This window comes from Ambystoma mexicanum, chromosome 2p, assembly GCF_040938575.1.
Source record: "Ambystoma mexicanum isolate Mex_15411 chromosome 2p, UKY_AmexF1_1, whole genome shotgun sequence".
NCBI classification, from domain to species: Eukaryota; Metazoa; Chordata; class Amphibia; order Caudata; family Ambystomatidae; genus Ambystoma; species Ambystoma mexicanum.
Genome location: NC_090923.1, coordinates 176,245,643 through 176,268,700, shown reverse-complemented (window position 1 = coordinate 176,268,700; position 23,058 = coordinate 176,245,643).

Sequence of the window (23,058 nt, the reverse complement as noted above, 5' to 3'; positions counted from 1 at the left end):
TAGACTTTCCGAATTGTTCTTCCTGTCAGCGACGCTTCACTAGGGCGGATCCCCATCCTCTTTGTTAGAGTGTTTGGGTCCTGACCACTGGTGGGACTCGTGTTTTTATTGCTATTCCCTTTCGGTCCGGGCGCTCCAACGTCGATTAGAGTGGTGGGAGGAGGTCTTTCGGCACACTCTCCTACGCATCTCCAATCCATCATCGACGAGAAGAAGAAACGCCCGGGAAATTCTTTACTTTTTAGGGCACCCCAGCCAGGGGACTCCTTTCTGGGGACTTCCCAGTCTGGGAGAAGCATCAAGGGCTCTGTTACCGGGGCTTGCCCCAAGGTGCCGTCTAGGCCTAAAAAGTGTGCCAGAGTTTTCTCTGAGGGTCTCCGTGGTTACCAGACATTTGGTCGAAAAAAAAAGGTCGACAGGACAAATGGTCGACACCATTTGGTCGAAAACCAAATGGTCGAATTTTTTTTTGTTGTATTTTCACTTTTTTTTTTTTTTTGGGGGGCGGTCCCCCCGAACCCCCCTTTTTTTCCCTAAACGAAAACCTAAAAAATATATATATAAATAAAAAAATAATTCGACCATTTGGTTTTCGACCAAATGGTGTCGACCATTTGTCCTGTCGACCTTTTTGTTTTTGACGAAATGTCCGGACACCGGTCTCCGTAAGGGGCCTGTTGACATTGGATCACAATCCGAGGCCCCTCCTGTATGGGCTGTTTGTAGACCTAGCTCTACTGAGTTGTGCTCGCTCCGAGGCCTCCTTGAGTGGAGCTTCCCTCATTTGTACCGGGGTGCGCCCCGAGGCTTTGGCTGGGCTTGTTGGTACCGAACAGAAGTTTGAGCGTGAAGAGGCTTCTACCGGACGTGGGTCCAAGGTCCCTCGTTTAGAGGCTAAGGCGACCAACAGTTCTGAGAGGCCTGTTAGGGCCTTGTTGGTGAAAGTTGTTCCTCATCGCTCCCGCTCTTGCGGTGACCCCAGAACTGTTGAGGGGGCAAGGAGTGAGGTTTCGAACCGTAATTCCTCCTTTACCGGCAGTGCCGATGTCCTTCCTGCGAAGGCTAGTTTGGCTATTAGCATGTCACAAAAACATCATAGGCCACACAGTACAGGCTCGGCTGAGGTTCCTTGTGTTAAGGCTAAAATGAAGACCCCGGACCCACTTGTGGGGACCCCTGCCTCACTTCCACACGTGTCGCAGTTCTCCTCAGGTGCCGACAAAATGGCGGCTGTTCCTGCCAAGACCACGGCGGCCATTTTGGATACAACCCTTACAACTACGCCATCGGCTTTAGGTGTAGGGGGTGCTCTTTCAGGTGAATATCGGTTTCCTTGTGCACATCCGTTTCGCCCAGTTTATGACTGGAACGCTCAGAGGCCTCTACCGCACAATATCTCGCTGCCGGCAGCATCGATGCCCTTGATTTATGTAGACAACAGCAGGGAAGGGCCCTCTTGGCAACCCTCTCCCCTGCGCCCTTGGAATTACCCTCCTCATGAGAGGCCTCCTCCTGTCACGCCTAAGACATCGGCGGAGGACGTCTTTTTCGGGAAGTTTCAAAAACTTATGCGTTCCGACCTCATGAAGGAGTACTTTAAGGGCCGGTTTATGGAGATATGCCCGCCCACACCAAATGATCCCCGCTACGTTGCTTGTGCCTCCACCGGCGCAGCCTTTACCGGCTGGGCCTCCCCCAACTCTTCCCCCTCCGCCTCCATTGTCCCCAGTGGACAAGGCGATTGTGGCGCCAGATGTGACTGAGCCTGACCTGGATTTATCGGATGACGTACAGGACGATCAGGACAGCAAAGACCTGCCCCGCTCTATCCGAGCCTTTCACGACTGGGTGCTCGACATGATGTGTCTGTTGGATGTTCCAGTACCCGAGGCAACCGTTCCGCAGGAGGGCGTGCTTTCGGGGCCGTTCACCTTGTCTCCTTTGGAGCGGACCGGCTTGTTCTTGCAGAAGGACGTTTTGGCCGAGGTACGTAAAGTATGGGAGAAACCACACTCTGGACTGTTTGTCAATAAGAAAATTGACGCACGCTACAGGTTTCATTCTTTGGAAGAGGTGGCCTAAGCATCGTGTCCACCCCCCTCCTCCACGGTCGTGGCTGCGGCCACTTTGCAGTCCAGACCTGCGGCATCCTCTACTTCGACGGCTACGCAGGTCCTGGGCAAAGAGGATAAACTTCTTGACTCCCTTGGGAGGAAGATTTTTGCTAACTCGACCCTGCAATTGCAGCAGGCCAATGCAGAACTGGTGTTCGTGGGGGCGAACATGAAAATGTGGAAAGGTCTGTCGGAGTTTGAGGAATTCATCCCCGCGGGAAAGCTTGAGGACTTTAAGGCGGGTTTGTCAGATGCCAGGGTCCTGGCTCAGGATCTGCTGGAAGCTGCGGCTCATCACATCGACACTTCGGCCCGAGGCCTTATGCTTGGAGTGGATACTTCTCGGCAGGCTTGGCTGCATGCCACCAAGTTCTCTAAGGAGGTGCAGGATAAGGTTTTGGATCTGCCGTTTGACGGCAAGGAGCTTTTTCATTCCACAACGATGTGGAGCTGACCAAAACGAAGGATAGCACCCAGACCGCCAAGTCCTTGTCTGTCCTGGAGAAACCACCTTTTAGAACGCCGTTGTCACAGCCCCGGCCCTCTTCTCTGCTTTAGGGGATTTCTGGACCGAAAATCCCACAGAGTCGACATCCCTTCGGGGAATTCTCGCCAGATGCAGCAACGTTGTCGATATTTCTCCCGCTCCTCAGCCTCCTCCTCAGGTTCAGGTGGTGCTGCCACCGAAAAACCAGTCAAATGAGGGTTCTCTGCGCTCGCATGAGACCCCGGTGGGAGGACGCATTGTGTCTCATTGGGAGGCGTGGCAGACCATCACCGAGGACTGGTGGGTCTTGTCAGTCGCTCGGGCGGGCTTCCGCTTCCCCCTTCCCCCTACCCCACCTTTCAATCCTCCTTTCCAGCAGTCGGCGTCGCCCTCCCTCAAGGCCGAGATCCAGAAGTTATTGGATCTCAGAGCAGTGAAACCCATTCCCCTAGGGGAACGAGGGGAGGGCTTCTACTCCCGACTGTTTACGGTGCCCAAACACAACCAGGCTGGCCTGCGCACCATTCTAGACCTTTCCCAGTTCAATCTTTTCCTATCCCAAGAGAAATTCAAGATGATCACGCCTGGCCAGATAAAGTCCTCCTTACAGATGGGCGATTGGCTCAGCGTGGTGGACCTTCAGGATGCATACATGCATATTCTGATCTGGAATCCACACCGGAGATATCTGCGTTTCTCTGTGGGAGAGGAGCATTTCCAGTTCTGAGTGCTTCCCTTTGGCCTCAGCTCGGCACTGCGTGTCTTTACGAAGATGATGTCGGTGATTGCAGTTTATCTTCATCTGCAGTGTATCCATGTGTATCCTTACTCGGACGATTGGCTGTTGCGCAGCCCTGGCCCGCTGAAAGCCGTGTGCAATCCTCAGTCTCTACTCCAGCTCCTGTTCCACCTTGGGCTGTCGGTGAACTGGCAGAAATCTTCCATGACGGTCTCTCAGGACTTTATCTTCCTGGGTTTTCGCTGGAACACGTTAGACTGCAGAGTTTACCTGACCGGGGACAGAATGGCGGATCTTTTGGCCACGTGTCAGATGTTTGCGCAGTCGGAGAGCATGTCGGCCTGGTGGTTCCAGAGGCTTCTGGGCCTCATGGCCTCGTGTGTATTGGGTCTTCCTCTTGCTCGACTCAAGATGAGGCGGACTCAAATGGCTCTTCAAAGCTCTTAGCGTCAGACGGTGGATCCGGACTCCAAGATGGTTTTGCTTCCGGCTTCCATGAGGATGGACCTGGTGTGGTGGTCGTCTCTCAGCAACTTATCAGTAGGTGCAGGGTTTCAAGACCCCGCCCCGATGGTGATGATCACGACGGACTCCTCCCTCCTAGGGTGGGGTGCGATGTTGGATCTTCTTCAGGTCTCAGACCTATGGTCGGCCCAGGACAAGCTCCTTTACTTAAATCATCGGGAGCTTCTGGCGATTTTCCTAGCGCTCAAGGCGTTCAAGCCAGTTATTAACAACAAGGTGGTCCGTATCCGCACGGACTATGTTGTGTCAATGTATTACATCAACAAGCAGGGGGGCACCAAGTCTCCTCCTCTTGTGGATCTGTCCTTCCAGATTTGGGAATGGGCGGTTCGACTTGGTGTCTGGTTGATAGCAGTACACATCCCGGGCCAGCTGAACGTCATGGCGGATGCCCTCAGTCGGCGGACAATGGCCAGCTACGAGTGGGAATTGAAAGCGGAGATCCTCTCACAGATATTCCAGTGTTGGGGCACTTCGGAAGTGGACCTCTTCGCAACTTCGGCAAACAAGAAACTTTCTCTGTATGCCTCCAGAAACGGTCTGGGAGTCTCCTCTCTGGGGGATGCTCTCAAGATTCCTTGGCACAACATGAGGGCCTATGCTTTTCCGCCTCTGCCTCTGATTCATCGGACAATTTGCAAGCTGAGGAACACAGTGAACTGTTCTCTTCTGCTTATAGCCCCGTGGTAGCCGGCAGATTCTGGTTCTCAGAACTTCAGCATCTGTCGGTGTATGCACCAATCAGGCTACCGGTGAGTCCCAATCTGCTTCACCAGAAGGATCATCAGCTGTGGCACCCCTCCCCACAATCATTCAGCTTGTCCTTCGTGTCTCATCTAGCGGAATCAGGCGTTCATGTTCTGTCATGCAGAACTTATCTTTCGGCGGGAGGCGCCTACCTGTCTACGGACCAGTGCTCTTATTCGCTGTCAAATCCGGTAATTAGGAGGCACTTTGCGGGTTTGACATGTCTTTATCCCCTGGTTCGCAGGCCGCACCCGTCGTGGGATCTGAATGTGGTCCTTACGGTGTTGTGCCATAAACCGTTGGAACCTATGGCTACGGGGGACCTTAAGCTCCTTTCGTGGAAGGTGTCTTTTTTGGTCGTTACTTCAGCAATGCGTGTGAGTGAGCTCCAAGCTCTGTCGGTGGAGCATCCCTTCTTCGTTTTCCACAAGGATAAGGTGGTCCTATGGACAAATCCCTCTTTCCTGCCAAAGGTGGTCTCTGATTGCCATCTGAACAGTCAATTTCCCTGCCGGTTTTCTTTCCAAACCCAGCTTCAGAAGCGGAATGGGTTCTAGATTGCTTGGATGTTAGAAGGGCTCTTAACTTCTAGCTGGACAGAACATCTGAATTTAGGACCTCTTCTCAACTATTGGTGACCTTTGGTAACCCACAAAGTAGGCAGGCATCTAAGGCAACTATCTCCAGATGGATCGCGGCCTGTATTACGGAGTCTCACACTGTCCAAGGTCTGCAGCCTCCTAAAGGTATTCATGCACACCTATTGCGGGGCAAGGCAGCTGCAGTTGCCTTTCAGAAATATGTCCCTTGGGAGACCATCGCAAAGGCGGCTACATGGGCCTCCCCATCGGCTTTTTGTAAACATTATTGTCTAGACCTGAGCTCCAGATCTGATGCTCAGTTTGCCCAGGCTGTGCTGAAGAACCTTTTTCAATAAGGGGATTTTCCATCCACCTGTAGTTCCTATGAGGAGTGCTTGGGAATCTCCCAGGAGTATGGAGGAAAGGGGACGGGACGTAGGAGTATAACCAGGTTACTCACCGTAGTGACCACCTTACTTCTAGTCCATAGTCCCCTTTCCTCCATACGCCCGCCCGCCGTCCACTCTAATAAGGTTCTTCTATTATTGCTTAAAGGTCTCTGACCTGGCGATAGAAAAGGACTGATGGGCGTTGCACGGGTGGAGCTAAGATGGGCGGAGTTACGGCCGTGTGCAGTACCCCACGTAAAAGAGAGGAAGGACAAAATATTTTGCAAAATTTGGATGCTTTTACAAAGTGCTCCGGTCCCGTCCCACAGGACGGAGGCATGCCCCATAAGTATGAAGGAAAGGGGGCTATGGACTAGGAGTAAGGTGGTCACTACGGTGAGTAACCAGGTTAATTTTTAAACCAAGGCAGGTTGACAATAGTGCAACAAATTTCTATATAAACTGAACCTCATATAACAAACCCATTCAGTCCATTCCCACCTCCCTCCCATGATCGTCAGTTAGAGCCGACATTTAATTAGTCTGTGTTCTCTGCGCCCACTTCTGCTGATGTTCCCCCTGGAAGGATGTCCCCATCACCCAAGGCCCACCTGGCATTACGAAGTTTGTAGATTAGGGCCGTAAAATTTCAGTCATAGTCTAAAAACGGGGCCCAGATGTTCGGAAAGCACTGACGAAACCCTGCCCTTGCGGCTGATACTTTTTCTGTGATCAATATATCCCATATTTTCTCCCACCAATGGAACATAAGGGGGCCGGCCGCAGATTTCCAAGAGCGGGTGATTGCTATTTTTCCTGCCAGAAGGCATTGAGTTAGCAGTTTGGCTTTGCTCCCGGAACGTGCATAGATTCCTGGGATCGGGGTCCCCAGAAGGATGGGCTCAGGCTCTAGTGGGAGCGCTGTCTGGGTGATCTGTTCAATGGTAGCTAGACGTAGGGGGTCATTACGAGGTTGGAGGTAATGGAAAAACGATGCCGGTAAAAGAACCCTGTACCATCTGGACTGGGACACCATCACCACCATTGTGGACATGATACACAACGACATTGTCAGCCTCATTGAAATACGCACCGCCATCCCCCCTCTACTGAAGGTAGTGTCGGTGCTCCACTTCCTTGCCACAGGCACCTACCAGCACACAGTGTGGCACATGCATGGCATATCACAAACCTTATTTTCTCGCATACTGAACTAAGTGATGGATGCCCTCCTGAAGCACACAAGGGACAACATATCCCCACCACGGACTTCCCAGGAGATTTGTGATACAAAAGTGGGCTTCCATGCACTAGCAGGCATACCAAATTGTATAGGTGCCCTCAACTGCGCCCAAGTGGTGCAGTTGGTGGTGGTCCCACATGCCATGGAGGTGGTGTACCACAATAGTAAGCAATACCACTCCATCAATGTGCAGAATGTATGTGACACCAGCAAGATCATTACACATTGTTGTGCCCGATATCCCGGATCGCCTCATGACTCAATGGTCCTGCGGAACTGCACGCTACCACGCTACATAGAGCGACATGCAGGACGACGTGCCTGGCTGCTTGGTAAGTTGCATGACAAGCACATGGCAGTGAAATGGGGGGATAGATGCACACACCACCATGGTGTCATTGTTGTTGCGACAGCACGATGTGCACATCACAAAACACTGTTCTCCAAACTGAACATGACAACCAAATCCCATAGCAATGAAGTAAGCTGCACACCTATCGCAACATGCCAAACTTAAAACCACCCCACATCCCACAACACATGCACCACCCATCCTCGCACCTCACCCTCCATAACACAATCCAGCAACATGCTGTGAATATTCACTATGTAGCTGTCTGCAGCAAATCACCACACAGAACAAGCATCCATGGGAGTGCACTAAACAAAACCAAGGGAATCCACTGCATGTCACAGGGCCACCACCACCACAGAAGTTCAGCATGTCACCATGGGAATAATCAGCGCTGAAAGGCAAATGACGCAGAGAGTAGTGGCAACGCTGCCAGTTAGAAAATCATACAGAACACTACACATCACATATTCAACACAAACACAGCGGTATGCGTCCACAATGCATGACCAACATCAAGGCAGTGTACACCGTGTATCATCTTGAAGATGCAACACACACCATAAGTCCATGGCATAGAACACATTGAGTGCATGAGAAATTTGTGCATACAACCATGGACATGTGCATGTGACCATCAATTATCTGCAGGCATATGTGACAAGTACAGCTGTCCATCATGAATCGACTAACATATACCTTTAATTTCCTCTCATGCAGGTGATAGTGGCTATCCCTTGAAGCCGTGACTCCTCACCCATGTCCGAAACCCACAGAACCGGCATGAGGAGGACTACAATCGTTCCCATACCCGTACCCGTGCGGTCATCGAGCAGACCTTTGGCCTGTTCAAGGCACAGTTTTGCTGCCTTAGCTGGTCGGGTGGGGCACTCCTCTACAGGCATGAGAAGGTGGCCAAGATCATCAAGGCATGTGTCATGCTGCACAACATGTGTATTGAAAGGAACGTGCCTGTGCCCCCTGACATTGAACTGCAACCACCTGGTGATGATGAAGGGGATGAAGAAGATGTGGGTGCTCATCATTGTGGTGCTGATGCACAGGAGGGACGTGCTGTGCGTCAGTCAGTGATTGCACAATATTTCTAACACACATTCGTGCAGGGGGTTACATGAAAGTGGGGCAGAGGGCACTATGCACTGTATATCAATAAATGACACATATGCAATAAGGAATGTCCACTCAAGATTTTTTTTCATACAACGGGTGTATTAAACTGTCCAAAAAGATTTAAGTGCCCAAACCCTCCACCTCAAACACCCTCTCCCCTCTCCTCCCCCCAGAACTCCCCCACACACCCTCTCCCCCTCCCCCACAACCCCTCCACACACCCTCTCCCCCCACAGCTCCCCCACACATGCTGTCCAAGCAAATGCTTCATGTGTCTGTGTCTATTGCCTTAATCAGGCTGCCCCGTCTACATCCTTCCACTACCTGCACCTGGTGGCGGCATGTCCGAGCGGCGTAATGTGCGCGCTGACCTGCGTAGGGGGCTGGTTTGGGTGGACCTGGAAGAAGAAGGGGTGGCCGCTTGCTCCAGCCTGGGGGCTGGACGCACAGCCTCCATGGAATCAGTGCAGGCACCTCCTTGCATAGTCTTGTGGTGCTTGCCTCTATGGCCTGCCACAGGGAAGCAGTGTTGTCGCGCCCCTCCTGCCTTGCCTGGGCACTGTCTGTGACAGACTGCCTCACCAGGGCTGTGAGTTCCTCCTGGCGCTGCGCTGCATGTCCTATCTGCTGCACCCCCGCCTGTACACCAGTGGAGGGTTCAGTGCGACATCACCAAATCCATGTGGGTCCTCTGTGGGACTCATGCTCCCTTGTACGGCCTCCCCTCTAGACAGCTCCGGTGTGGTATCGTGATAGGAGTAGACAGGTGTAACCTGGGGGGATGGGGCAGGACTGGGTGTTGCAGGAAGGTCCAAGGAGTCGTCCTCGACAGGTACACACACCTGGCCCTGCACATCATCATCTGTCTGGGGTGCCGTAGCTGCCGCCTCTTCAACAGAGCTGTTCTCTGCTGATTGTGCCCTATCGCCCACTGTCTCCTGTGCAGGTGACAGAGATGTTGTGGGGACTGTGGTAATGGGCCTTAGCAGCACCAGTGCCGTGGCATCCTGTGCTAATTTTGACTTCAGTGCCTGTCGTGGCTTGTCTGGGCCTTTCGAAATGGAAGGCCTGTTGCCTTCATCCCTGGCCCTCTTCCGGGGTATAGTTGCCTGTGGGGGTAAGTCCCGGGCCTCGCTTTCAGGATCTGAGCCTTTGGGGGACCGAGAGAGGGACGGCATGAGTGATGGTTTGACAAGCATCATGCATACATTTGTATTATTACTCTTCTACACATTAGAGGGGATTCGGTAGTGGAGATTTGATGATCACGTTGCTTGCTATATGGGTGGAGCATTCAGGCATTCGTCGGGGTCACTCATGTTGGGGCTGGCGTATGCTATGTGACATGCATTTCTGTTGTGGGCTGCGTGCAGTGTGACATGCCATATTCATATTTGTGTGGTGTGTGTCAGATATGGCATTGCCATGCTCCATGCACGTGCATGTGTCTGTGCTGCGGACGGCATCTAGGCAGGGATGTGTCAATCTGTATGTATTGCGCGATGCATTGCCTCCTTGGACGTACAAATTGGTGGACTATCATCATACTTAGCAATACAGTGTTTTCTTAGGACACTCACCTCCTTCCGCCGATGAGGTGGCGCCACTCTCCATCTCGCCCACACCCTCTATGGCCTCTATGCCAATCGTGCTGGTGCAGATCTCCTCCCACCGGCTTAGCTTTATGGGTGAGCTAGGACCACCGCCAGTAGCCATGGCCTGGCTCCGGTTTGCAGACAGAATGTTCCTCACTCTCAGGCGCAGGTCGTCCCAGCGCTTGCGGACATCCTTGATGGTGCAGGGGGTGTTGCCTACGGCGCTTACTTTCCGGGCAACAAGTTGCCAGATCTCTTTCTTTTTTATCTGTACCTCCCTCTTGAGGCTGTTTGCAAAACGACCTCTGCATTGTCTGCCAGTGTCTCTGCCAGCATGGTGAGGTCATCCTCATTGAAGCGCTCTTTGCGCTGGTGGGAAGCACCCTTTTTTACAGCCTTGGGCATGATGCTGGTGTTGATGGTCGATGTCTGTAATCAGAAAAAAGGCTCCAGGTCCTACATGGTGAGGATGGCAATGGATTGTGTTTTTCAAGATGGCCGCTGTGCTCTTTTCCGTTCCTGTGCGATGAAGCTACTTCCAGTTCCTCTTATTTACGGGCACCGCTATTAGCGGTCACTGCTGATAGCAGTGCCCGCTAATGCCGTATACATTGATGCCAGTAGTGCTGTCTGTGCTTTCCATGATGCCGCTAAGGGCATTTTTAGGACTTTAGCGGCATGCCGGTAATGTCTTTACCGCCATGCCGCTAAGCTTGTGCAAGCAAACTCGGAATACCCCTCTATTAGTGGGCTTTTTACTACACGGACACAGTATTTGCTCCATGCCGGTAAGGACGGTTACTTACCTTCAACCTCGTAATGACCCCCATAGTCTCCAGAACTGTTGGATTCTAGGGCATGACCACCACATGTTGAAGAAGGAGCCTGGCAGGCCACAACATCTACAACAGGTGGGGTCAAGTGCCTGGTTCATGTGGTGGAGCATCAGGGGGGATAGTACCAGAGTCGCAAGATTTTGTAAGCGCATTCTCTATTGGTAACACAGAGGGATGATTTATGTGTTCGGGTTCATATGTCCACCCAAGCCTGGTCCTCAATAGGATGGCCTAAGTCTGCCTCCCAGTGAGCCATGGATAAAGTTTTTGAGGCCAGGATGTCTCCTAGAAAGTGTTTGTACAAGATGGAGGTCCTGCCTCGGGACGAGAGGCCACTGAGAGACAATTCAAGGGGTGTGAGATTGCGGGTGGCAGCCGGAAGAGTCTGAGGGTGAGAGCACCAATGACGTAGTTGGATGTAGGAGAATCTGTCTCTTTCCTGCAGCTGAAAAGATTCCTTACACTGTTCAAAGGTGCGAGGTAGGCCTCCCACAAATAGCTGACCCAGGGTTTCGAAGCCTCCGGCATTACAGTTCTTAAAGTTCTGAAGGTTCGCTCCAGGTGAGCAGGCTGGGTTAAGGAAAACCGGGGACAGGGGCCACAACCCTCTCGGGATTCTCTTGCGTCTGTAAGTGATTTCAACCTGGCACTCCACCTAAGTCAATGCCTAGCATGTGATGCACAGCTGCAACCCTTAATTATTTATGTATGTCTATAAGTTATTTTATTTCTGAATGATATACCCTTATATCACTCCCCTCTGTTTGAATCCCCCCCGGTCACACTGTACCAGGAAGAAGGCGGTTTTGCAAAGTTAAAAGGATTTATTTTATGTATTTTCATGATATATATATATATATATATATATCACACTATTTAATATTTATACAATGATGACCAATGGGGTGATGTCACAATAAATCTCTTTAATCACACAGAGTATTGATAGGAAAAAATAATGCAGCATAGAATAATACTTTGTGTGGGTTCAATCAAAATGTAAGTGATCACTCTTTCCCCCTGCACACTACTCAATCCCCCCAATATGCAGTATAAAGAGATGGAAGGAGAGAAAACAGGTTTCAGGAATACACACTCAACAAATACAGTATCAATCCCAATTTCCCCCAGCAAGCACAGCGAAAAACAGGAATGATTGCAACTTGTCAAAATGGTTTCGAATCTGGCTTTGAATGGAACGGTAAAAACACTGAAAATTAATTTAATTCACTAAAATTGATTCAATACTAGTGGGAGCCACTTTGTATAGTTTCAGATAAACACTAGCAATGATTATTGAGTAACTAGCAAGTTGAAAACTTAATTCTGAGGTCAGATGCAATGTACAGCTTTTTCACACGTGATAGATTTGAGCCAAATGAAAAATTTGCTGCAAACCTTTCTGTGTGTGGTAAGCGCGATTGTGGAAAAACTACAAGGAGGAAAGCTGAGGGTGTTAGCTTCAAGTAGACACTTAAATCTCGTTTCTAGCATACACGGTGAGGAAGTTATGAAGGTTTTTGTAGAGGTTGTTTTCTTCAGAAAGTCAAAATTTGTAAAACAAGTATGCGCTTTTTAAATTACAAACAAGGTTTCTTATACTAGGGAGACTATGAAGCCACAAACTACACGACAGCACAGCCACCAGTCCAGCGACGCCTCTGGCTGGTTTTTGCCCGCCGAGACGCTTGTCTTTCTTCAGCAAATATATTAGCGCAAAGATGATTTTAACACTACTATTACCAAAGGACTATAGGGATGAGAGAAAGATTCAAGTAAGATGCAGTTCTGGATATAAGAGAGTAGGTTTGGATAGGGATGACTTTTGGATAATACAGATGCTAGAGACAATCCTATGCTATGGATACTCACTACCACTGTTTGGAATGGACTCGTCAGAGATCTGGTCAGGGATACTCTCTGGACTGGAATTCATCTAGCACACCGGACTGGACTCAAGGCGCTCTGATTCTGCACTCAGCACGGCACTCTGGACATTGCATGGCAGAATTGGACTGGATCCGACGGGTTGGTTCTGGTTTACAGCTATCTGGTCGCAGCTCTGCTCTACTGGATCGGATCTCTGGATTCTGGCAAGAATTCTTAGCAAGAAAGCAGCACAGCTCAGCCAGGCTGTTCATTTCGTTGTTCCCCTTGGAGGTCTGGGGTAAAATCTGGTTTCAGGATTTTAAAAGACCAAGCTGAGAAGGGTTCAGCTTTGGAAGTGGGCCTTTCTGCTTGCAAAGTTCTGGAGTCTGGAATATAGATTTCTCTTGCAAAGTGCTTCGCCAGCAATCAGATGGTGAGTAGATGTGTGTCTGTCTTTCTAGGTCCTAAGCTGTCTCTATTTATGTGTTTTCTAAAAGGGTGGGTATGCTGACTTCTACTAGGCACACCCCTAGGGATTGTATTGGTTAGGGTCTTTCCTCTCCCCTGATTTGAGAAGAAAACCTGGTGTCATGATGATGCTTTATTTGTTGATCCAGGGAGAACCTCCCCTCTGTTTCTGCATATGAAATCTATTTTTCATACAAGACATATTTACAATTTTGCAACCTTAATACCAATAGCATATTTATATCAGATATTTGTTGGAGCAAGTATTCATCCGAGCCCTGTCTCGGTGAGAGCTTGGGTCTAGATTTGGCAATTTTTCGCACTTTTGGTCTGGTACCCAATGTCAGATTTGTCCACATTTTTACACATATGTGCGCATGACATCTGGGCATAATCATGTGAAGTTTCATGTTTCTGGCATCACCACAATTGCTACAAAACCACAAATTCTGTAGTCTTGTCCCTGAACATAGCACAGAGTTCTGAGTAGTTTTACAACGTGACCAGAATTTTCATATTAACAATACTGTTATTTTTTTTTTCACAACAATATTTTATTGGGTTTTATATTTCAGTACAACTTATACAGCAATACATTAAATTGTTCATTACAACACTGACAGGAGTTTGCTATGCTATCGCAATCTTTGATGGACGAGATGATTGGTTGTATTCTTGCGTCCATGTCTATAGTCTGTACCGTTGGTGAGTAGAGACAAAATCTGTTCCTGAGGCGCTCTGCCTGGGGTTGAATGTCTAATAAAGTGGGGGGCATTGAAGCCATCTGGTGAGTGGAGGTCTCATGGTGAGAGCTGGGAATTTAGCTGCGTAGTCCATGAATGGGTCCCATGTGTTTATGGTTCCACATAAGGAGCCAAATCTTATTGCGGTGATTATTTCAACGACTGCTATATCCCAGCATTTAGACCACCACAGAGCTATGGAGTGGCCACTTTCGTGTTTCCATAGTCGGGCCATCGCGATTTTTTCTGCAAGGAGAAGATGCGTGCATAGACAGGGGATTTGGACGGAGACTGGAAATGCACTGTTGCCTGTATCACCCAACATTACAATTCCTGGATCCCAAGGTATTGCGAGACCAAAGATTTCATTAATATGTTTTAATATTTCTTTCCAATATATCTCCGCTTTAGGGCATTTCCAAACCATATGAAATAGTGTGCCAGAAACCGGGTACCCTCGCCAACAGATTCCGGGGATCTTCGGGTTGGTGCTGTGGATTTGAGCTGGGGTGATATAGTACCTATAACAAAGTTTATATCCCCCTTCCCTATTCGAAATGCACTGAGAGCTTTTGTGTAGCCTTGCCCATATTTTCCCCCACTCTTCCACCTTGATCTCTCGTCCCAGATCCTTTTCCCACTCCAGCATGTATCTTTCTTTTTTCCCCAGGTCTGCCCTGTCCAGTAGATGATAGATGGTTGAGATCCTACCTCTATTAGTTGGAGACATTAATGAGAGCTCCAATGCTGTCAGCTCTCTGGAGCATTTTTCTCGGGTTCCCCTGTGGAAATTCCAGTGTCTGATTTTAGTATATCTAAATCTCTCACACTCCCCCACCCTGAATTTTCTTTTACATCTCTCAAACGAGATGGGGGCCCCATCTTCTAAAAACTTGCTAGTTGTACTCAGCCCACCCTCTATCCAGGCCTGGAAACCGGCTGGGGGATTCCCTGGCGAGAAGTCGGGATTATTCCAGATTTGAGTTAGGGGACCAAGCGAGCCACGGAGGCCCCATTGTGGATAGGAGGGGACCGTTGTGTGTACGTGGCTTAATGTTTGGTAAGTGTGGTAGGCTAGAAGGTGTAATCGGGGACCAGGCTTCTTCAATTTGTGTCCACTTCGGGGAATCTACCTCTTGCACCCAGGAGAATGCGTGTGATAATTGGGCGGCTAACGTGTATCTGGCCAGATCGGGTACTCCCAACCCTCCCTGTGCTTTCCCCCTCAGCATAATGCGTTTGCCGATTCGAGGCCTCCCCCCCCCAACCAGACAAATTCTTGTATTTTCTTCTGAAGGGCTTTTAGAGCAGGACCTGGGATCTGGATTGGTAAGGCTGTACAGTAGTATAACCATCTGGGGATTAAGTTCATTTTAACGGCCGTTATTCTCCCAAACCATGAGATTTCATGCTGTTTCCACCTTTTAAGATCGTTTTGGAGGTCACTGATTAGTTGAGGGATGTTACTTGTATACAGGTGTAGTGGGTCTTTTGTGATGTGTACCCCGAGGTATTCGATTAGTCCTGCCGCCCATGGGATTAGTGTCAGAGGGGCTAAAGAATCTTTTTCTTGTGAGAAGATGTTAATGGTGAAGGCAGCAAACTTGGCTAGATTTACTTTGAACCCCGACAGGATGCCAAAAGCTTTAATTTCTGCCCATAGTGCTTCTAGTGACGTTGCGAAGTTTGATGCTGTAATTAGGACATCATCTCCATACATCGCGATTTTGTATTCTTCACCACCCACTATTAGCCCTTTTATGCTGTTGTTTTGCCTAATCTTATCCGCAGAGGGTTCCATAGACAGGGCGAAAATGAGAGGTGAGAGTGGGCATCCTTGTCTAATGCCCCTGGATATGCGTATACTTTCTGACGTGATGCCGTTAACACGCTGTTGTGTTTTGGGAGCTTGATAATTGGCCATTACCCATGTAATAAAATTAGGACCAAAGCTGAAATGCTTGAGAAATGCTCGAATGTATCCCCAGTCCACCCGATCAAAGGCTTTGTGGGCGTCTAACGAAATAATAGCCATTCCAACCTTCAGTTTGTGGACGCTTTCGATTATGTTTATTGTCCTCCTGATGTTGTCGTGAGTGCCTCTTCCCGGAATAACGCCCGTTTGATCTTGTTTGATTAGAGATGGGAGAACCGGGCCTAGTCTCCTGGATAGTACTTTGGAGAAGATTTTGCCGTCATTGTTCATAAGTGAGATCAGGCGGTAAGAGTCGGGTGACTCAGGGTCCTTCCCGGGCTTATGAAGTAAGATTGTAAGTGACTCGGCTATAGATTCCATGATTGATTTTGCAGCTAAGAAGGAGTTCAACAAGGCTGCAAACTGAGGTGCTAAGATTCTGGAATATTTTGTAGACGTTTGCGGTGAAGCCATCTGGCCCAGGAGCAGTCGATTTAAGAGATTTGATGGCTTCGGTGACCTCTTGGGGTCTTCCAGGGCTTCTAGCTGTGTTGAGTTTTGGGGGGTCATAGCCTTCAAATATTCAGGCAAGGTATCTAGAACAGTGGGGTCACCGAACATTACAGATTTATGGTACCTAACCAATTCCTTAATTTTCTTTGCCTCAGAGTAGTGTAGTTTCCCATCTTCACCCCGCAGCTTGAGAATGTTGTTTTGGCTGTGAATATTTTTTAGTTTCTGTGCTAAAACTTTGTTCGCTTTGTTTCCTTTACTATAGTATAATTGTCTTGTAAATGCTAGCGATTTGGCAGTTCGGTCGGCACAGTGCATTTCTAAAGCTATTTTAGCTTTCCTCAGGGATCTTTCCGTCTTTCTTGAATATCGCGCCTTAGTTCATGTTCTAGCCGATTTACTTCCGATTCCAATTTGGTTGTTGCAATGGTTGATATTCTCTTCTGTTCCGCACCTGCACTTATCAGGGAGCCTCTGACTACAGTTTTCATTGCATCCCAAATGATCCGTGGTATTTTCTTTAAAGTAGTTAGATATTGTGATTTCCACTTTGGATCTGATACCTTCAGCTAGAAGTAGGGAGTCATTTAACTTCCAATACCTCTGTGTTGGGGTTTTATGGCCCGACATGGCTAGATTAATTGAGACTGGGCGTGGTCCGAAATCATACAGGTGTGGATATCAGAAGTGTTTAAGCATGGGTACAGTACTCCGGATATAAGAACCAGGTCTATTTGTGAGTATCCTTTATGCACATTGGAATAATAGGTGTAATCTTGCAAAGTGCCATTGAAGATTCTCCATGCATCAACAGTCTCAGTTTCTCTGAGCAGTTTGGCTAAGGATAAGGCTTGTGTATAGTCTGCGTTCGTAGGGGGAAGAGTTTTGTCCAATTGTGGATTTGGCATGAGGTTAAAATCACCTCCGATGATAAGGTGCCCAACTTGAAAAGCTAAGATTGTCGGGATTAGATCCGCGATGAAACTGGATTGGGACGTGTTGGGCCCGTAGCCCGTGACGATTGTGATAGGGAGTTCTTCGTACAGGCCTTCGAGTAGGAGAAAGCAACCCTCTGGATCTCTTTTTATCGTGATTTTTGACAAAGGGACTCTGTCGCTTAGTAATATAGCAACACCTCTTTTCTTCTTCCCTGCTGTAGCGAAAAAGGCTTGTTTATATCTGCTTAATTTTATTCGATGTTCATGTTCTTGTAGTAGGTGAGTCTCTTGGAGTAATACAATTTCCCCAGATAGTTGCCCCAGTCTGTGTTCCACGGACCAACGCTTTCTAGGTGAGTTGATGCCCTGGACGTTCCAAGAGAGGATACGTATCTCGCTTGTGTCAGCCATTGTTTAATACGTTTGTGTTTGATGTGAGTTGCCTGGCTGAAGTCGTGAGCTTGTTAGGCGTGTAGTGCAGCAGTGTTGGTGTTGAACTTGTCTCGTTGTTGCTGTTGCATGTTGTAAAGCTTTCAGTACCTTTACCCCCCCCATTCCTACCCCCCTCCCCATAAAGAACTGGTAGGAGAAACGACATCCTACTGCCACTGGGAGAACTGGTGGCGCCAATGCGCCTGATGTTGGCCAACTGGGCCGCCGAAGTGAAGTATAATGCTGCTTAAGCAGCACTCTCGCTTTGGTAAAGTAAGTGTGATTAATTTAACCTGAAGACTTGCCACAATATAATTCAGAAGGAGCAATTGCCTGCAGCTTGAGGGTCTGTAGTTACTTGTAGTACCAAGATCTCCTCAGCCTGTGCCGGCATCTTTCTTAGGTGGACCTCTGAGTCTACGTCATCTGATGGCTTTTGCCCATTCACCCCCCGGGGGAGTGTTTGGGGGGGGGTGGTCTGGATCTACGGGTTCAGAGTCCTCCTCTACACTCCTACGCCCCATAAATTTGTTTTCCTCTTTCATTGATTGAATTTGTTTTGTGACCCCTCCCATGAGAATCTTACTGATGTTGGGAATCCCCAGTGGTACGAGATCCTCCTTTCCCCTAGCCATTCTGTCAGTCGGCGCATGATCTTTTGTTTTTTGCAGAGTTGAGTTTGCCAGGTCCTGGCACAGTGATATTGCTGTTCCTTGGAAGGTGATTTGGTGCATCTGTCTTGCTTCGTGCATAATATCCTCCTTTATTTGGAAAAAGTGTACCCTCGTTTGGACATCAGCGGGGAACTTGGATGTTTTCCTTAGGATTGTTCTATGCACCCGGTCCAGCTCAAGGGGTGCGTCATCTGGGAGAGTAATTATGAATCGGAGTAGGTCCGAGACATAGGATTTCAGATTCTCATCTGAGATAGAGGATGGGATACCACGTATGCGGATGTTGTTCCTTCGCGAGCTGTTTTCCGCGTCTTCTTGCTTTGCTTCGAGGATGGAGCATCTCTCCTCTAGGGCTGATATTCTATCCCTGTCATGTTCAGTCTCAAAACTCTGATCGCAGACCTCAGATTCCAGTTGGGAGGTTCGGCGCTCCGCTTCCCCTACTCTTTTGTCCAGCAAATTGATTTTTTTTGTTACTTCCTCTGTGCTTTTTTGAATTTCCCTGGTTTCAGCTTTCGTGGCAACCTGTGATGGATTCTGGTCAAGCGCAGCTGAGGAGGGCATACTGGATTTTGCGGGCTCCTCTGGCGGGTCCAAATTTGTAGCTTTATCAGTGGAGGAGTTAGCCATAAGAGTGGCAATATCTGCGTGCTTGGCCGTTTTCCCGCTTCTTGACATCGCGCTTTTAGGGTGCCTGTCTCGCCGCGGTACTCGGTACCGGAATCCCGCGCTGACTCCCAGGGCCCCCTAAAATCTCCAGGGTGACACCGGGGAGGGGCAGCGTGGAGGGGAGCCCGCTCCCAGAGTTCTGTTGTTGCCAGGTATTCTGGAGGATAGGTTGCTGTTGGACCGGCCTCGTCCGGTCTTAGGGAGGTTGGTTAGGAGAGGGCGAAGCCGGCAGGGTTCTGGTTCAAGCGGGACCCAGCGTCGGGTGTAAATGTCTCTAGTTGCTGGGGGGGATGCTTGTAGATGGCGATATTATGGCCCACTCTGGGCAATGAAGAACCCCACTCCCCCCAAACTCCTCACCTCACACCGCGGGGCCAGGAGCGGACCCCTGCGGGAGCCGGGCCCGCTCACAGTTCCAATAGGCCCTCGGCAACCCGGATCAGACCCGACGGGATGGGCCCCGCCGGCACCCGCCCCCGCAGGCAGTCAGCTGTGAAGGAGGGTCCCGCAGTACCTCGCCGGCCAAGTGGTGGTGTAGCTTGTGTCAGACTGCGCACCGCGCAGTAAATCCCTCTGGACTCGGCGGCCTCGGGGTGCAAATCCTGCGCTAGTCCCACGGGAGGATTCCAGTTGGATGGACGGGACCAAGGTGAGGGGCCACCGCTAGATGCGAGAGGAAAGGCGCCAAGCGGGTCACTCGTGAGCAGCTCCTGTGGTGGGTGTCTCGCCAAGCTCGGAACAGAGCACCGGACAGCAGCAGTAAGGTAAGGAGCTCGGGGGTGGCAGGCCAGAGAGACTCTGTAGGTCCGCGGTGGTTAGCCTGTACCTCACTGCACCCCAGGTGGGCGGATCGCTGATCTGATGATGCTGGCAGGTGTGGCGTTGTCTTGTTGCTGGGCATTTGCTGTGTGATTTTACTTGCACATGCCTTCTTTTCTTTGTGCGATCGCAGCTGTAATATATGCAGCTGGGTGTCATGACCCGGCGAAATTGCCCCTTCTGGACCTCATGGTCATTGTCACGAAGGGCTTGTACTCCTTGTTCCTCCCAACATGGCCGTACCAAGCTCTGTGCTACGCACTAGCTTTCACGTCGTGGCACGTACTATAAATTGGTCACGCCCCTGCGGGTCCACGGGTCTCAACGCTATCTTCGGTAGTGACCCGACGTGTGTTTACTCTCTACATTGGTTTCCTTTGATCCTCTTACTTCCTTCCTTGCCTTTTATCATGTTCCTGGATTTCCCCCCCTACTTACTCGTTCATCGCTATCCTGGATACCCTGGAACCACGAACTTCCCGGAACTCTGAACGCGTCCTGCAACCTGACGAGGCTCGGTCGAGCCTATTCAAGACCCGAACCATCCACAGGAAGAGTCCTGCGGCCGAACAAGGGAGATCTCGATCACAGGTGAGACGGGGGGAGATTTACGACAGTTTGAGACGCCAAACGATCAATACGGATTCTACCATGGAGAATGCTATTCAGGACCTGATGCGCGGAATGCAAGAACTTTCCACAGAGGTGCAGAATTTAAAAGCCGAGAACAAGGACAGCGTATTATTGGGAGGAGTGGTTGATAAATACGACGGTTCAACAAAGACCTTACGTGGATTCCTGGATTCTTGTTTGGTACATTTTATCTTCAAGCCCTACTATTTCCCAACACCTAGGGTTAAGGTGGGCTTCATAATATTGCATCTTTCCGGTATGCCCTTACATGGGCCACTCCTTTACTCAATTCAGGGGATGCTCTCCTGGATGATTACGAAGGGTTCATCGCCGAACTCAAGACCATGTTCGAACGACCAGAGCTGGTCCACGGTGCTCAAGAGAAGTTACTTGACTTCCAACAAGGATCTCAAGACATGTTGACCTATGTTACCAGATTCAAACAGCTAGCCAAAGAGGCGGACTGGCCCCTGGAAGCCAGTTTTACCTTGTTTCGCAGAGGTCTAAATGAAGAGATTAAGGATGAGCTAGCCAGGTTGGCACGTCCTAGTTCCTTCCAGGCCCTCCTGGACTTGTCTATGCAAATAGACTTCAGAATCCAAGAAAGAAAGGCCGAAAAGAAAAAGAATAAAGTCTCAATTCAAAGAAACTCCCCAGAGAATACTACAAGGACAGAATCTGCCCAAGAATCCGAGCACTGATTCTGAACCCATGTAACTTGGAGCATTTCGTGGACCAATTTCCCCGCAGGAAAGGTTAAGAAGGATACACACAGGCTTATGCATGTATTGTGCCTCAGATAAACATCTAGTTAAAGAGTGTCCTCTGGCTCCTCCCCGACGCTCGGGAAACGCCAGCTCCTGATCCTAAATGGAGCAAGGTTTCGGGAGAGCGATGTTTGCTCGACATCAATTCCATCCTTGAACTCTCTTGGACAAAACAAATTGGTGATATTACAGGCCTTTTTATCGCCATCCAAGGACAAGGTCCACCCCATACTGGCCTTGGTGGATTACGAAGCAATGGGAGTCTTCATTGATCAAGATTGGGTCAGACGTCATAACATTCCATATGAAGCAAGAAGTTTTTCACAGCCAGTGGATGCAATCGACGGAATACCTCTTTCCTCAGGACCCATAAGTCTGCAAACAAGGGAGATCCATCTTTCCATAAATCATCATCAAGAAATAATTGTGTTTGACATTATAAAATCAGCCCATTACCCCTTGGTTCTGGGCATGCCCTGGTTACAAAGGCACAATCCATATATTAACTGGACGGCCGGATCCTTATTCCTGGGCTCGGAGTTCTGTACGAACCATTGTTTAAACCTGGATACCTCAGTCACAGCTCCTATAAGTCTACCAAGGTGTCCAGAGACACCACTCATGGTTTCCAATATTGTACAAGTTCCAGAGATCTATCAAGGGTATGCTGATGTATTCTCTACTGCCATTGTTCAAGCCCTACCTCCACATAGACCCGAAGACTGTGCCATAGATACTGAACCCTCAGCAGTGATTCCCTTTGGCAGGATGTTTATCCTTTCAGTACCCGAAAAGAGAATACCTAGACACTAATCTTGAGAACGGCACCATAAAACCTTCAAAATCACCAGCTGGTGCTTCATTGTTCTTCGTTCCAAAAAAGGATACCAAAGAGCTTAGACCTTGCCTGGACTATCGGGGCCTAAATCAATACACCCTGAAAGGCAGATACCCACTACCCCTGATCTCGGATATCCTTGAAGCTGTGAGAGGTGCAGTGATATTCACGAAACTGGATCTCCGAGGTGCTTACCATTTGATCCGTATCCGGGAAGGAGACGAATGGAAAACAGCCTTTAGAACACCCTTTGGTCACTTTGAATACCTAGTCATGCCCTTTGGTCTGACTAATGCTCCCGCAGTCTTCCAGCGTTTTATGGATAGGGTGTTCTCTGACATGTTATTTCTCAATGTTATCGTCTACTTGGATCTACTGGGTAGATGAGTGTGCTGAGAGCTTTCGGCGGCCAGAGATGTGCTTAATTCATTCGCCCTACACCCTGGAAGCGGATGCCTCACAGAGTGGCGGCCATTTTGCCTTGATCGGGTCCGGGTCAGAAAAAGAGGTTGAAATCATGCTAAATCAGGCACGGCCGGTGTCTTCCTTCAAACGATACCCTCAGGGAGGCTTCCGACATGATCAGTTCAGTTTGTGAGTCTGAACGGGATCTCGGGGCGAAGATATGCAGTATGGCACATTGGGCCAGGCAGGAGCTCTTAGGAAGCCATGCCGAACGCGGTGGCTCCAAGCCACGCCTTCCAACAATACTGTCATTTTACACATTTTTACAATTTTGCACAGTCCTCTGTCAGTCCTTTTCAAAAATATACTTTCTTGTGCTGTAAGAATACATATAACTGTCTGTCCCACCTCCAAAGTTTTGGTGTGTCAAGAGCAACCCGGACCTCTTCCCCCTGGCAGGAGTTTCTGTTGACAGTTGCATCTGCATATCTTTTCAATCAAGGGAGTCTTTTGTCTCTCCCCAGAGCAGCAGAGCAAAATCTCCTCCCCTTTTCATTAACATCTGACTGAGAGTTCTTGACCTTTTGGTGGGAAGCAGAAGGGTGGTGTGTTTCTCAGTGGGGGAAGCTTCTTTGA